This window comes from Ailuropoda melanoleuca, chromosome 6 (assembly GCF_002007445.2).
Source record: "Ailuropoda melanoleuca isolate Jingjing chromosome 6, ASM200744v2, whole genome shotgun sequence".
Classification (NCBI taxonomy): domain Eukaryota; kingdom Metazoa; phylum Chordata; class Mammalia; order Carnivora; family Ursidae; genus Ailuropoda; species Ailuropoda melanoleuca.
In genome coordinates, this window is record NC_048223.1 from 75,659,112 (window position 1) to 75,674,402 (window position 15,291).

The window sequence follows — 15,291 nt, forward strand, 5'->3', positions numbered from 1 at the left end:
CATGGTCCTGGGGCCTCTGACTGCAGTCTCTTTTCCACCCACTCTGCCTGGACTGGGTTACACTGTGGGCCATGGGAAACCAAAGTCTGGGTGGCTCCAGGCTGCTAGAATCTTCCCTGTAGGACTGGAGTCGGGAAATGATAGAGATTTGGAAGTGATTGAGGGAGATATTGCAGTAATTCCAGTGAGAGACGATTCGCTGCATATCTGAGAAGTGGGGACAAAGCTGCCACTTGTGACCATACAAGTCATAAGTTTGGGTTTGGGAGAAACGGCCAGGTAGACATTCTCAGATGGATTGCTATATTCCTTTCTTTCTTTGGCCCTCACAAGAGTGAAAGTCTGTCGGGGAAATCAGCCCTCACCTGCCACCTCCCGCCTGGTGAATGTAAAGCGCGTGGTGGCTGTCTTTCCCACACCTGCCATGTGCCCTGGGGTGGTTTCTGGTCCCCAAGAGAGATGGGTGGGGCAGAGCTGGAGTGAGGGATGAGAACGCATGGCTCACCTGGTCCCTAGCGAATGCTTTCCCACACATGCCCCACAGAGGGACAGTGGTTATCGTCCCCACTTGACAGATGAGGACATGAGGCTCAGAGAGGTGTGGTGGATGCCCAAGGTCACGAAGCTAGGGAACTGCAGGCACTTTGGGGCGGCTGTGGTCTCAGTCTGGTTGGTCCTCCATGCCCCGTAAGGGCTGAGGGGGGTGCCTCTCACGGCTCTACCCACCCACATCTCTGCCCAGGGCGTCCACATACAGGAAAAACTGGTAACCTTAAATGAGGACCAGAGAATGAGCACTGCCCCGCTGGCCCCTGCCCACCTTCCCCAGGAAGCCCACGTGGGTGATTCTAAGAGCTGAGCTGTGGGTATTGGAACCCTATTCCGCCTCCACTGTGGGGTGGGCATGATGTCCGGATAGAAGTGGGAGACTGGGTGTGGGGAGAAGCTGCCCCACCCGAGGGACAGGGGCTGCTTATCTTTGCACCCTGGCTCCATCCCCGTGTCTGAGACCTGGAAGTACTTGGGACTGTTGTCAGGTGATGGGTGAAGCCCAGGGAGGGGCCGCGGGCGAGTGCCTCTGCGGGGAAGTCATAAAGCAGGGGAGCCAAGGGAATCTTAGCCATGAGGAAACGCTCACAGAGGCCTCTGCCTGTCATGGAGGAGGAGGAAAGGAAAACAGCTCTCCGTTTCATTCCTTAAACAGAAGAAATAAATGTCATCTCTTCTCTGATGACTAAATAGACGATAGAATGCTGCTTGTCCTGCCCTGACCATGTGGCTTCCATGGCTGGGGGTGGGGTGGTCCCTGACCAGCTGGACAGTTTGTTCTGTGCTTGGAGGTGGACATGCTCAGTCTTCGGCTCCATCGCCCCAAATCTGGCTGGTTGCTCCCCCCACCCTTATCCACCACCATGGAGAGAGGGGGCAGGCTGGCCATGGGAGCCCCCAGCCACCAGTAACTGCACCCCCCCATTCCTCCTCCTCTTGCTTCTCCCCTTCACATTTCCCCCTCTCCCTCTCTCCCCCTGTTCCACAAAGATGGCTGTGTGCTGAAGGACTGTGGGTTTCTCTGGGCCCTGAGAAATTTATCACTGGGGTTCTAGAGGACTCTCTGAAAAGGATTTGGAGGAAAGTGTGGAAAATAAATAAGCCAGTTCCCAGTTGAGCTTCTCCTGAATACCACAAGTAAACAGCCATCCCGGAGGCCAGCCTGGGAAGCTCTGTGTTGGCCTCCCATGGTTACACCTGGCTCACTGGCTGCTTTCACCAGCTCCCCCCTCCCTCCCCTCTCCCTGTCCAGCCCCTCCTCCTTGACTTTGGGAGCCTCAAAAGTCAGGGAACGCACGGGACCGGACTGCTGGACTGTCCTTGTGCTGAGGGAGGTTGGCACGCAGGCTGCTGGGACCAGGAGGAACCTGAGGGAGGAAGGTCTGCCTAGGGTGCCCGCTCAGCCCTGCTCCATCTGAGCAAGTCTTCCGGCCTTGGCCCCACTCGTCGAGGCGGAGGGTGGTCTCCCGGTTGGTGAGTTGAACTTTGATGGTGGAGAATGGTGGGGGTCCTGATGAAGTTTTGCATCTTAAATGTCAGTTTAGGGTGGATGGACCAAAGCTAATTTTCCCCTTTCATGACCCCCACCAAGGTGGGGCTCACATGTGCAAAAACCCTCAAAACCTCTGCATTTACTTTGAAGGGCTTTCGGGATGACCTGGAATGTCAGGGTTCTTTGCTTTTGACCAGAGTCATATCAGATTAGGCCACGTCAGCTCAGGGTGCTGGTGGTGTAAGTTCACACCAGAGGTTTCAAGGAGCTGGAACGCTGTCGTAAGTTGCTATGTCCATAGGCTGGGAAGCAAATTCATGATAGCTTAATAACGTCAATGCGTTCAGTTGACCCCCTCTAAAACCCAGTAGCGCCTAGTGAGAAGGGAGAACCAGGGCTCTGGGTGGGGGCAGTTCCTGGCTGAGACCCAGAGAGTGGCTGAGGGGCCTTTCCATGGTATGTGACTGTACTGAGCTGGGTCAGCAAACTGAAATCTCTGGGATCTGGGGAGCAGGCACTGCTGGGAGGCTCTGGGTCCTGCCTCTGGCCAGGGAATTTTTCTGTCATGCTGCCACCAGGCTGCTGAAAGAGAACTTGGGGGTGAGCTCCATAACTTGCAGCCCTGGGGAGAGACGCTGCATACTCACATCCTCACCGACCATCACATAATCACGGGCTGAAATACACACACACCACACACACACATTCAGATATGTCCCCCCCACACAGATAGTTCAGTAAACAGCTGGGGACATTATATACCAAAACATTTGTAGGCACGAGTGCGTGCGTGCACACATACAGATACACAAACACAGGGACACACTCATTCCAAAAGGCAAATTATGTAATGGTTAAGAGCACATATCCTAAAGCCGCAATGCTCACAGCCTTGCTTAGTAGCTGTGTGACCTTGGGCAAGTTACTTAACCTCTCTGGACCTTAGTTTCTTAATCGGTAATAGGTCACAGGTAATAGGGCTGTCAGTGAATTCATATCTGTGAGGAGTTTAGAAATGTGCCTGTACATAGAACTAGGCAGTGTTACAAGTATTATTCGCCACACACCCTCTGCCCCAGATATTCAGACCCAAGTTCACAAGACTTCTCGGAGAGAGGCACCCACAAACTTGTCAGCGAGTGAAATCAACCGCTTTGTACTTTCTGAGCCCTGATTCTCAGAATGTGTGCCATTTGCTGTACTGGCCTCAAATTAGAATTTATTAGGAAAATAATTTCATCTTTTCTCAGAAAGCTCATTCTCTTAAAACAGTGTTGGTATTAACTCCCCTGAGGAAGGGCGGGAATGCCTTTAGCAGCAGGGGTTTTCAAACTAGGTGCCACGGAACCCCAGAGCTCAGTGGGGGAACCCCTCAGAGGCCTGATGGGAGGAGGCTCCAGGCCTGTCCCCGCCTTGTCTGTGGCACACACGGGGCTTCTGAGGGAAGTTCTGGTTCAGAGGAGGGCTCCCCAGCTTCGCCGTTTGCAGGCCCCCGTCTCCAGGCGGACCTGCTTACCGTTCTGTGTGCGCGCCTGTCCACACACGCGGGGCCTGGCGCGAGCCCGCGCCTCGCGTGCGCTCTTCCCCACTTTCCTCCTCTGCCTTCCCCTCCTGCTGCCGCACCATCTGCAGGATTCTGGGAAGCGCTAAGGGGTCTGAGCCAAAGCAGCGCATCGGAGGAAATATTTTGAAAACAAAGGGGGCCGCCCCCCTGGCTGAGGCCGCACCAATTTTCAGCAAAGCTCGCCCCGCGCCGAGGGCACGTGGCCGGGCCGAGGCTCTGCTCCGGACACGACCTGGGGCCCCTGGCTGCGGGGTCAAGGACAGGGGCGGGGTGAAGAACCGAAACTCCCCTGACCGGGAAGGTCAGGCCCCGTCGTGTTTTCACTCTGAGAGGAGCTCTGCGCTCGCGCGGTTCCTCCTGCGGCTGCGTGCGGCGCGGGTGCCCACGGTCAGGTGCACAGGAAGCCCGTGAGGGAGGCAGCCTGCGATGGCCATTTCGCAGACGGGCGCGCAGAGGCCGCGGGCCAGGAGAGGTTGTCCGGCCCCAGCTCGTGCGTGCGGAGTGGCGGCGCCCCCGGGCCCTGGCGCGTGCGTGCTTGCCGCCGTGGCCACAGCCAAGAGGACGGTTGCTTCGTCCTGGCGGCTCTGGGGAGGCTGGCTTCGGGGGCACTGCGGGTGGAGGTTCGAGCCCCCGGCCTGCCCCAGGCTGACCCACACGGGGCGTTTCTGACGGTACCACGGCCTCTTCTGCAGGGCCGGCTCTCTGCCGAGCGCTGCTTCCCCTTGGCAATGACCTGGGCTCAGGAAGTGGCGTAGGTGGCAGGAGGAGGGATTTAAACTCGCGAGGAGATGCTGGCCGATCGGGGTGTTCCAGCAAGACAGAAGCCCCACCCTGGGCTAGGTGCCGAGCTGCCCGGGATGCGGCCCTGTGATCTTCCAGGTGGATCTTAGGGCCTGGCCTCCCCTTCCCCAGCCCTCACCTTGTCCTCACTGTTCCCCGTTCCAAACTGTCCCCGTTCCTCAGACACAGGCATCCTGCTCTCCGTGGCCTCTCCAGCCTCTCCTTCCTGCTCTTCTTGTGGCCAGCACACATTCAGCCTCTGGCCTCTGCTTGGGTATCGGCTCTGGAAGCCTAGGTCAGCAGCCCTCCCTGTGGCTGCCAGCACGTCCCCCTCGTCACACTTTACCACGCTGTGGCCATTGCTGCTTTCGTGGTCTGTGGTCTCCTTGTGTAGTGAGCTCTGTGAGGTAGGACAGCATCTGCCTAGCTCCCCTTGGTGTCCCCAGTCCTTCCACACACCCAGGGAGTCCCCATCTGACCGTGGAACCGAGAGTGATGGAGGTGACACGAAGCTTCGCCATGCCGGACAGGACAGTGTCCGTCCTCCCAGGATGGGATGCTCCCGTTAGGGAGTGCTCGGAGTCTGGGCAGAGCTGTGGGGAGTCATGGTGAGTGGGAGGAGGCAGCTGATGTGGACCAGAGGCCTTGTGTGGGACTGGGCAGAAACAGGAGTGGGACCCTGGGCATGTGACCTGTTGGAGACATTATCCTGTTTGCTGGGGTGCACTGGGCTGGGGTCCTGACAATGGGCCTGAAACCCTCTGAGAGGCCCCTTGGAATTAGGCGGGCTGGTGGGTGGTTGCACTCTGGGCCCCACTGCTCAACGCCATCAGCAAGTGGCACTCAGTCCTGTCCCCTTATGGATGTCTGTCCAGCCCGTCCAGTTCCTCCGGTCCCTCTAGGGTTCAGACCTGCCCCCCAGGCAATGCAGGCCTCCTGTGGCCTGTGGCTGAGTCCTTTCCCCTGAGCAGACAGCAGGAAGCCCAGCTGGCAGGCTGCCTTCTGGGGCTGGTTCCAGCTGCAGCCCTCCAGCCGTTCTTGCAGAGTAGTGGGGCCCCTGAGGGCTAGTTCTCCTCCACACCACCTAGGAAGCACACATTAGGTGTTTCAGCCCGGGCATTAGTACTGCATGCTCGTTCATGCCTGACGCTGCGCAGGGTGGCCTGGGGCTAGCGGAAGGTGCTAGAAAGGGAGAGGAGACTTGGGCACAGATAACCACCTTCGAGTCCAACTGTGATGAGCCCGCACAGGTGGACGTGAGGGAGGACTTGGGGAGGGCTTCACGGATGAGGTGGGCACACAGCTGCCAGGAAGGAGCCTGGGCAAAGGCACAGGGTGGGAAAGCTCGGATGGAACGCAGAGAAGGGCGAGGAGTCCAGTTGGACCGAACTCTGATTTGTAGGATGGATGAAGACGAACGATGAGGCGGGATGGCGCTGTGGTTGCAGCTGCAGGCTCTAGAGCCAGGCAGCTTGCAGGGGAAGGGGGCCCTGCTGCTCACCTGCTGTGCGACCGTGGCCAAGGTGCTTCATCTCCCTGTGCCTCAGTTTTCTCATCTGTAAAATGGAGATGCTAACAGTACCCACCACAAGGGGGTGATAGGAGAATAAAAGTGTCCCTATACAAGTGTTTAGAGCAGGGCCTCCCATACAGTAAGCATCAAGAAGAATGAGCTATTATTCTTATTCTTTAAATAAATGTAGCTAGAAAAGTCAGTTGAGGTCAGATCATCGAGGCCTTTGAATGCCATACTTTCCATTTCCTAAGCGCCTGCTCTGTGCCAGGTAGTTACAGACCGTCTCACTAAGCCCCACATGACCCAGCAAGGTTGTTAGGCAAGTGTCCGTTTTCCAGATGAGGAAACTGAGGTTCAGACAGGCAGGTTAACTCACCCCAGATCACTCAGCCAGGAGGAGTCGGGGGCAGTAATGAAATCCAAGTGTCTCTGGCAGTTCGGTCTGCCCGTGTGGAGATTGGAGAGACATGACAGAGGTAGCATGTGGGTCACTGCCTGGAGCGGCAGCCTGGATGCTGTAATCATGGGCCCCTGGGGCAGGGAGGGCAGGAGGGGACAAGGAAGGAGAGATACCCTGCAAGCCTGGAGGGCACAGAGACAAGGAGGCCTTGAGGCTGCAGCACACAGCTCACTATTCACAGCCCAGGGGCACCACTGAGTCATTCTGGGAAAGCATGACATCACTGAGTCCCGGTGTCTGCTGCCTACCTGCCAGTCTGCCCTCTGTGGTCCTCTGGTGACCATGTGCCCGAGGTCCTGCTGGGGACCCTCCCACCCCAGATAGCAGGGCCAGGTCAGCTTCCTGGCTTCCTGTCCTGGCTCTCCTCCCCAGCTGCTGTTTCCTACCTTCCCACGGTTCCTTTCCCTGCCTGGAATCCCCACCCCACCCCTTACTCATAAGCTTAGCTGTGGCAGAAGCTTCTGGAAGGGGTGATGGGCATGAAGAACTTCCAAAAGTACATCCTTTCCAGGCCTCTGATTGGAATTCTGGGCATCCCAGTGTTGGAATCACTTTTAAAAAGTAAAGCCTGGTTGAGTTGTGTGCCCAGCACTATGCCAGGTCCTAAAGGCCTGCCTTCCTGCCTTCCTGGGCGCTCAAGCATCCTCAGGCTGGGTGGTTTATTTGCATCAGTCTGATTGCATGAGGTAGCCCCATTTTACAGATGCCAACATTGAGGCCCAGAGAGGTTAGGTGACTTGTCCAAGGTCACACAGCCAGATTTCAAACCCTCAGCTGTCCAACTATAGCTGTGCCTGTGCTCTTAGCCACTCCATGATCCAGCTGCAAAATGAAGCCACCGGAGTCATAGGAGGCAGGGCGTATGAACCTATGCCTGCCAAGCGGTGTGGGGCAGACAGGGAGTGCCAGCACAGTTCTCATCTTTCAGTGGGAATCACTCCCCAGAGTTTCTTGGAGATTGTGGATCTCCAGGGAGGGGGCAGGGAGCACCGAGCTTCTTGGCCATACAGACCCTGCTGACGTGGCCATTTGGGGTGAAACTCACCTCTCTGGAAGGAGCACGGGGTGCAGGGGGCGCCTGTGACGTTTTTGGTGGGCCAGACCTGGAAAAGGAGTGTGAGTCAAGAGAGGGGCCGAGTGCCAGCTTCCTCAGCCCCGTCTGCAGGCGCAGAATGCCAGGCTGCTCCCAGCTCCACCCCAGCCGCCCCAGACAGGGGGAGGGGCCAGGGCCCAGCCCTGTGCTGAAGGGCGCCCTCACCCTCCACAACCTCACAAGGGAGGCATGGTTAGCCCCATCTGCCAGGTGAGGACACTGAGGCTTGGAGAGGGTTTCTGGCTCACCTGAACTCCTTTGACCGGAAGAGGGAGAAACGGAGACTGTGAAGTCTTCTCTCTGCAAGGACAGGAGGAGGGAGGAGCTAGTGTGTCGTGTCCTCCACCCCCACACCGAGGGTACAGGCCAGCTCTGTCCTCAGGCTAGCATTTCTGATTCATTCTACAGTCACTGGGTCCCCATGTTGCTGTGAGAATGACCCTCCCGAGTAAGAGAAAAAGCTCTGATTTCCCTTGGGCTATGAGTTACCATTTTCCCAGGAGCACTTTGAAACGGTAGGGGCCCTCGGCAGGCTTCTGGGGCTGGGCCCTTCCCCCCAGGGAGCCAGCCCCACCTTAGTGGGCCTGACCTGGAAACAAAGGGCCTCCACGAGATAACCTGGCTTAGGCGATGACCTGGCACGGACTGAACAGACAGGTGCCAGATTCTCAGGGTTCCCTCATCCCCTTTTTAATGCCCAAGTCCCAGGTTAGCCCAACTCCAGGGGCCCTCTCCACAGATATATGGGGATCTCCCAGGGTTCCACGAAGTTCCCGACACTGCCCCCTCTTAGCCCCCAGGACCCCCACACCCAGAAGGGAGGGGACCCAAACCAGTTACTCCCCCCAACCACTACAGGAATAATTTCTGGACAGTTGTCACTTTTCTTGCAGGGAAAATAGACTTAAGTTTGACTGTAGGGCAGTTTTGCTTCTCATTGCCTCCAGATTTTCCTTTCTGGCTTTGCCTCAGCTTAAATTCAAAGGCCTGTTAAAATGACTTCCAAAATGAGAGTCTCACCTCAAAAGAACTTTATCTCTACTTCCATAGGTAGAAAACTGCTAGCTGCTTTTAATTTTTTTTTAATTTGATTAAATTTTATAAATTAAGCAATACATGCCCACGGTACCCAATTGGAAATGGACAAACAGATACAAGGTGAAATCGCTTTCAGACTGAGGCACAAGCTTGAGAGTAGCTGTCCTGGACACTTAGTATGACCCCTGCCCAGGGTCATTGCTAAGCCGGCAAGTGCTCGCTCCCAGGCTGTACTGGCTGCCACATCCCAGTCCCCCCAGGAGTCACCTTGGACTCCACCCGTGAGACCCAAAGGCCCCCACATTCCTCTGCCCCCGCAGCCCCAGCGTGGCCTCTTAGCTTCCAAGTGAGCAGTCTCCTGCATTCCCGGCTGCCTCTTCTCCATTTTCCCCTCTTGTCTGGCTGGGCTGGGCCCTGCAGCTGTGGCCGGTGGGGTCAGGGCCCCACGCTGGTGATCTGACCGGGCATACTGCCTCTCGGCCAGACTGACTGCATATTCAGAGTCCCCTAGGTGTGGGGGCTCACACAGACAGGTCCACCCTTCTCCACTGCCATTCCTGGTGAGACCGAGTATGACCTAGGCCTCCCCTGCCCTTCCCCCTTCCTCTCCTTGTCCCCCTCCCCTCCCTTCCTCTCTGCATCCTTCCCTTCTTCCCTCCTTTTCTGACATATTTATGTGGTGCTATATAGCAAATGTTAACTCTAATTCATAAGAGTGGAGCAAGGCAGAGAAATAAATAGTGCCAGGAGAGCAATGTGCTGGAGATTTGGTGTCCGCAGACCTTGCCCTTCACGTCTTGGCCTTGCATCTCCAGCTGGGTGACCTTGGGCAGGTTGCTTAGCTTCTCTGAACCTTACTCTTTCATCTGGAGAATGAAGGCAAGGGTGGTAAGAATCCAGGCTGGGTGCAGGGCTGGCCTGAGGACCAGGAGGAGCAAAAGGGCTTCCTAAAGAGGAACAGGTGACAGGTGTGGGGGGCGGGGGGGGGCAGGGCTGTTCCTTTGGGGGACTGGTTATGGCTGCAGGGGCTGGATCAGGGAGGGCTCTGGGGACACGTGGGGTTTGGGCTCAGCCTTAGGGTAGACTTTGGGTAGGCACAATGGCCTCTTAGGCAGCTTGGCCCCTGGGCTAATGGCTGCCTGCCCTCCCGTGGGAATGCCTTTTCTTTTCTCTATTTCCACTCAGAAATGGACCCCCAATGGGCCCTTTTTTAAAGTAATGACTTTATAGTTTTCATCATGCTTACTCTGCAAAATTCAAGTAAAACGGACAAATACAGAGAAGAAAGCAAAACTTGCCCCTCAGTCCCACCACCCAGATGTAACCTGTTAGTTACTCCGTGCATGTCCTTCTCTAGGCATATAGACATAGAAGAGGGGGCAGGAGAGAGGCAGGAAGTTTTCTAAACATGGGGAAATGCACAGTTTAGTTTAACTTTAGGCCAGTGTTCTAAGGAGGCCGTGTGCCCCGAAGCAACCCCACTCATCTGTCCCCGTGTCCATGAGGGCATCGTGGTGGTGGGGGTGGGGAGGGTGTTGGGGGAGGACCCAGATGTTCTGCTCTTTAAAACCTCCTGATGCAGACCCGTTATAGAAGGGGAGCTGGTTGAAGTCAGTACATACCGGCTCCGTGACCGTGGTTTTCACTCTTTGGACCACAACTTCAGACACAGATACGGAAGTGAAACTAGTCTTACAAAGCCCGTGTGTATCTTTATCACCCAGGATACACTCTGGTATTTTCAGTTCTACACCATTCCAGTTCACTTTTTTAAAAACGCTGGTCGACCTACCAAGCATTGCAAGCTGGAGTTTGAAAAATATCCCCCTAGAAGAGTGATTTTCAAACCTTACATCAGACTCACCTGGAGAGCTTGTTGGAACAGCGTGCTGTGCCCACCCCCTGAGATTCTGGTTGAAGAGGTCTGCGGAGGGGCCCGAGAATGTGCATTTCCACCAAGCTCCCAGGCGCTGCTGCTCCTGCTGGCCCCGGACCCCACTCTGAGATCTGACCTTCCTAGATTGTTTTTTAAAGCATTGTACTTCCCGGCAGAGACTTCCAGAGGATTTGCCTTATTCCACAGATGAGAATCGCTGACGGCTAACACAAGAATTTGGGTCTCTGACATTTTTGAGGGTGCTGGTCAGGCACTACCTTCGGGATCTTAAACACCAGTCTCCTGAAATCCAGCTCACGCTATTAATATCAAGTGCCGAATGCAGAAGAGGTCTGCAAAGCAAAGGGACATTTATGCCCAGCCCTGGTTGAATTACCTGCCTCTTAAATCCCAAACCCACAGAACATGAAACCCTCCCAGCCCTTTTGAAAACACTGTTCCTCTATAGGCAATGAAAGGTGCCATTTACCATGTAGATTTCACCTATTCTGGTTTTTTAAAGGGAAGAAGGTAAGTCAAGCATGACCACCCCATGGGGAAAGCTGTTTCCCCTCACTCTGGTTGGGGTCTGCTGGGTTTCATTGGCTATCGCTGGACTCCCAGCTTTCCCTGGAACCTCTTCCTGGCATGGCAGCTGAGCGCGTGCGACAGCACCCGGGCTCGCCTATGTTTTAAGCTGTGTCTGCTCCTCCAACCAGAGAACTCTCAGCCCCCCCAATCCTCCCCCTTCATATCCTTGGGGCCCCCTCCCCAGCCTTGCAGTCCTCTAGAAGCCAACCCTCAGCTGGGAGCAGCCTCATGAGGGAGGGAAGTGTTAAATGGGCACAGAGCCCCTCTGTTCCACTAACAATGGCCCGTTGATGACTGGATTCTGCCCAGGGCGGCCCCCTTGACTGGACTTAGGGGAGGAGGAAGGACTCCAACCCCCCCCCTCCTGCAGGCAGCCATTTCGGGGTGTGAAGTTGATCGTGTCCTTGGCCTCTGCCCACAGAACCTCATTCTTCAGGCCCTGAGGCAACAGAGAGAAACCCACTTACCCCTCCTATCCCATCCCAGGGGCAGTTCGAGGCCCCAGGGGTGATTCAGTTCCGTGTAATTCAACAAACATGTATTGAGCAGTTGCTGGGCACGGAGGCTCAGTGCTAAGGAGCTGTGGGCAGGAAGAATGACCAGTAATATGAATTCATTGCCTGTTCGAGTCACCCCCATCCCTGGCTGCCAGCAGAGTCACTAAGGAGCTTACACGAATTCCAGCCTGCAGGTCCCTCCACCCCAGATCTCCGGGAGTGAACCGCAGGCCCTGCTATTTTGTAAAAGCGCTCAAAGGGATTCTCATTCCCAGCTGGGGTTAAGCATCCTGGGCCTCCTGTTGGTTCGCCCCCATTTCATGAGGGAGGTGCTTGTGGGAGGCTGAATAATGGCTCCCTGAAGATGTCTACACACGAACCCCCACACCTGTGCATGTTACTTTCTAAGGTCAAGGGACTTTGCAGTGGAACTGAGTTAAGGATTTTGAGACAGGGAGATTACCCCAGATAATCCAGTGGGACCAATGTCAGCAGAGAGGTCCTGCGAAGAGGGAGATGTGACGACCGAAGAAGAAGTCAGAGTGATGCCTGAAGAAGAAGACTCAAGCAGGCACTGCTAGCTTGGACGATGATGAGGGGGCCACGAGCCACGGAAAGCGGGCAGCCTCTAGAAGCTAAGCTGGAAAAGTCAAGGCAGCAGATTCTCCCCCTAGGGCCTCTAGAAGGAACTCGAGCCTGTGGATGCCTTGATTTTAGTCCAAACTGATCTTGGATTTCTGACTCTCAGAACTCTTAAGGTAATAAAGATGTGTCGTTCTAAGCCGCTGAGTCGATGGTGGTGTGTTACAACGGGATGAATACAGGGCTGTTACTAACTCTGTTAGATGAGGCACAGAGACGTGAGGCAGTCAGCTGGGGTCACACAGCTAGTGAGTGGCCGAGCTGGAGCAGGAAGAACCCTCACTCAGTATGCTCTTCCGCCTCCCCGCACTGCCCCTCTTTGCAGCCAGACAGACATGGGTCCGAAGCCCCGCCCCGCCGCCTTCTTTCCTGTGCCCTTTGTTAATAGTGGGGCCCATTGGCCAGGGGGGAAGGTGGGGGTGGGGGAGTGGGCAGGTGGAGGAAAGCTAGGATGGGCTGGGTTGTCCCCAGGTGGAATGCCACATTTGAACTCGATTCTGGAAGAGCGGAGCCCGGGGACACTGTCCCCCGTCTCCTCGGCTGCCTGTCATCACGCTATCCCTCAAGGCCACTCTGCCTCTGGGATCTGGCCTGCGGCCACAAGCCAGCTACAAGCTTGGGCAGGAGCAGCGTTCTACTCACTGTCACCCACAGCCAGCAACAGCTGCTTATCTGGGACAGCCGGCAAGCTCCCATTTCCTGGGAGGCCAGCGAGGACCTTGTGCCTTCAAAGGATATTTCTTCCAGGACGCCAAGAACCTTGTATTTGAGGTCACGTGTGTCTCTCTGAGGTGTGTGAGACAAGCAGAAGTCTAGAGTGTTGTTGTCCGAAGTCACACAGCAAGTAGGTGACAGGTCCTGGCAGACGAGTTCCCCTGGAGCTGCCCGCTGACGTGCGGCTCCCAGGCTTCGTTACACCTGCCTGCTCGGGGATACCACATAGGAGCCGGACTGCCTCGGCTCTACCTTGTGCCTGGGGGCGGGTTGTTCGGCCTGGCCTTGCCTTGGCGGGGGTGGTGGTTAGTAGCTAGCAGGGTACTGCCCACCTTCCTCATGGGGTTGTGCTGAGGACCAGACACATTTAATGCATGAAGCCCTTGGAAGCACCTTGTTCACAGTCAATGTTAGCTCATCACTGTTGAGCTCCCCTGGGCAGAGACTGTCTCTCCCTCCCTCTGCCGCCAGGGCCTTGGCCCCTGCGTGGCCGGAGCAAGTACTTTGCACGTGAGCTGACTTGTCTTGCCTGAGCTTTTATCATGTGGAGGGCTCACCAGGTACTTTCCCCAGACTTTTAACTTCTCACAAGTTCCCGCTTAGTTCACACCCTCCTCCTCCTTGCCTGCGAGCTGCAGAATGGCCTGAAAGCAGCCCGAAGCTTGCCCTGAAGCTTGTTCCGCCCCTTGGTAAGTCCCAGGAGCGGTAGGTCCCAGGTTCTCACGACCTGTGAGTGCCCTGTTACATCATTGTCAGGGCCACGCCTGGCCGACCTGCTGAGCTCTCCCTGGGGTCTCCGGGCCCTGGGGCAGCACTGTTCACACTGAGTCTTGTGTGGCCTCCCATGGACCCTCTGCCCGTTCCCAGCATCTCTCCTACTTGGAGCCCACGCCAGGCCTTGTAGCTGATGGCGGGGCCGGGGGGGTGGTATCACAGACTATGTGGGTCCCTCAAAGGCCCGCCCCCTTTCTCCCCCGCCCCCCGTGAGGATGGGGCTTCCTCTTCAGGTTCTACTTCCCCACTCAGCCTCCCCCACAAAAAAAGCCCCCCAGGCTTGTCCTTGCACATGAACAGACCCCAGGGGTGTGGCCAGTTCATGGTCTTACAAAAAGCCAAACTCAGGCGTCCAGTTTGGATTCAACTCGTTCAGTCTCCTGCCCCAGGAAGGCCATTTCTGCTCAGTCTTACTACCCACCTCTAGCTGTGTTTCCAAAGTCCTCTTTCAATCCCGCCTCTGTGGTAAGAGCCAGTTTCCTTTCCTCCTCTTTTCAGTTAAACTTTTTACATTTTTTTAAGTTTTTCTTTTAATTCCAGTGAGTTCCCATACATGTGATATCGCTTCAAGCATACAGTAGCGTGATTCCGTAATTCCATACAACACCCGGTGCTCGTCACGGCAAGTGCAATCCGTCATCCCCAATATTTACATTTTTTCAGTGTTGAGATAATTACAGATACACGTGCGATTTTAGGAAATAATACAGAAAGAGCCTGTGCACCCGTTACCCAGTTCCCCTTGTGGTAATACCTTACAAAACTCTCTTCGAAGATCGCAGCCAGGGCACTAACACTGACGGACACAGCCAAGATAGAGCACTGCAGAGATGGCTCGTGGAGCCCTTTTATAGCTCTAACCACTTCCCTCCCGCCCCCACGCCTTCCTTAGCTCCTGACAGGGCTGATCTGTGCTCTTCTGTTTACAATTCTGTCATTGCTAGAATTTTATATAAATGGGGTCATGCCATCTGTAACCTTTGGAGACCAGCTTTTTTCACTCAGTACCCCTAACAGTCATCCAAGCTGTGTGTAGCACGCCCAGCACAGAGAGGTTTGAAGTCTCCTGAGGAAGGTCAGTAAGTAGGACAGAGCAGAAAGGGGACCGTGGGCTTATGCACTGAGAGCTTTTTCCTCTCCGGCGATCCCAGAAATGCTGTAGGAGTTAATCTTCACAAAGGTGCAGAGCAAGATGGGACAGCTGTGTGACCATACTGAAAGGGACTGCCAGGTACCCCGCAGCAGCCACAGGCTTGTCCTGAATATGTTCACATCTGATGCACTCACATGCATGTATACATACTTGGACACGTTTCTGGTTGAACGGTTGTGAATCAGTCAAACTAACGAAAGCTCCCAAGCCCACACATGAGCACAGAATTGTGTAGTAATGAGCGTGACCAAAATGGAAATAATAGGGCATATGAGGAATGAGGGAAGAAAAGAATTCCATGGCCCAGAGATTCCTGGCCTTCTTAGGCCGCTCCTCCTAAAGTAAGAGTGAAGCATGTGTCCACCCTTTCCCATCCTACACGCATGGCAGACATCACTAATCAAACACCACATTCTTTCTCGAGGCAAACAAGCGTGACCTCAGTCTTCTCAAAGAGCTCTAGGCAGTCAATACCAATCTACTGGCGTTGGCTCACGGGTTGAGGATTGTTTGCTGTCCATGCTTAAGCACATTCTTTGGTTCAAGACCCTG

At 55.3% G+C, this 15,291-nt stretch overlaps 1 protein-coding gene and 1 long non-coding RNA gene across 15 annotated transcripts in view; one reads left to right on the forward strand and one right to left on the reverse strand.

Annotated features, from left to right (window-relative positions):
* Positions 1 to 15,291, forward strand: part of CHST3 (carbohydrate sulfotransferase 3) — a 33,872-nt gene that overhangs the window by 3,142 nt on the left and 15,439 nt on the right. The window lies entirely within an intron of this gene.
* On the reverse strand, positions 3,868 to 14,410 carry LOC105240854. Of its 10 annotated transcripts, none has more exons than XR_004626166.1 (7): positions 14,341 to 14,410; positions 7,703 to 7,754; positions 7,407 to 7,464; positions 6,278 to 6,343; positions 5,887 to 5,941; positions 5,605 to 5,703; positions 3,868 to 5,469 (listed from the first exon to the last, which is right to left on the reverse strand). It is a non-coding gene; the product is annotated as an uncharacterized LOC105240854 (long non-coding RNA). The 10 variants fall into 10 exon arrangements; XR_004626162.1 differs by having other exon boundaries at positions 6,278 to 6,483; XR_004626169.1 differs by lacking the exon at positions 6,278 to 6,343.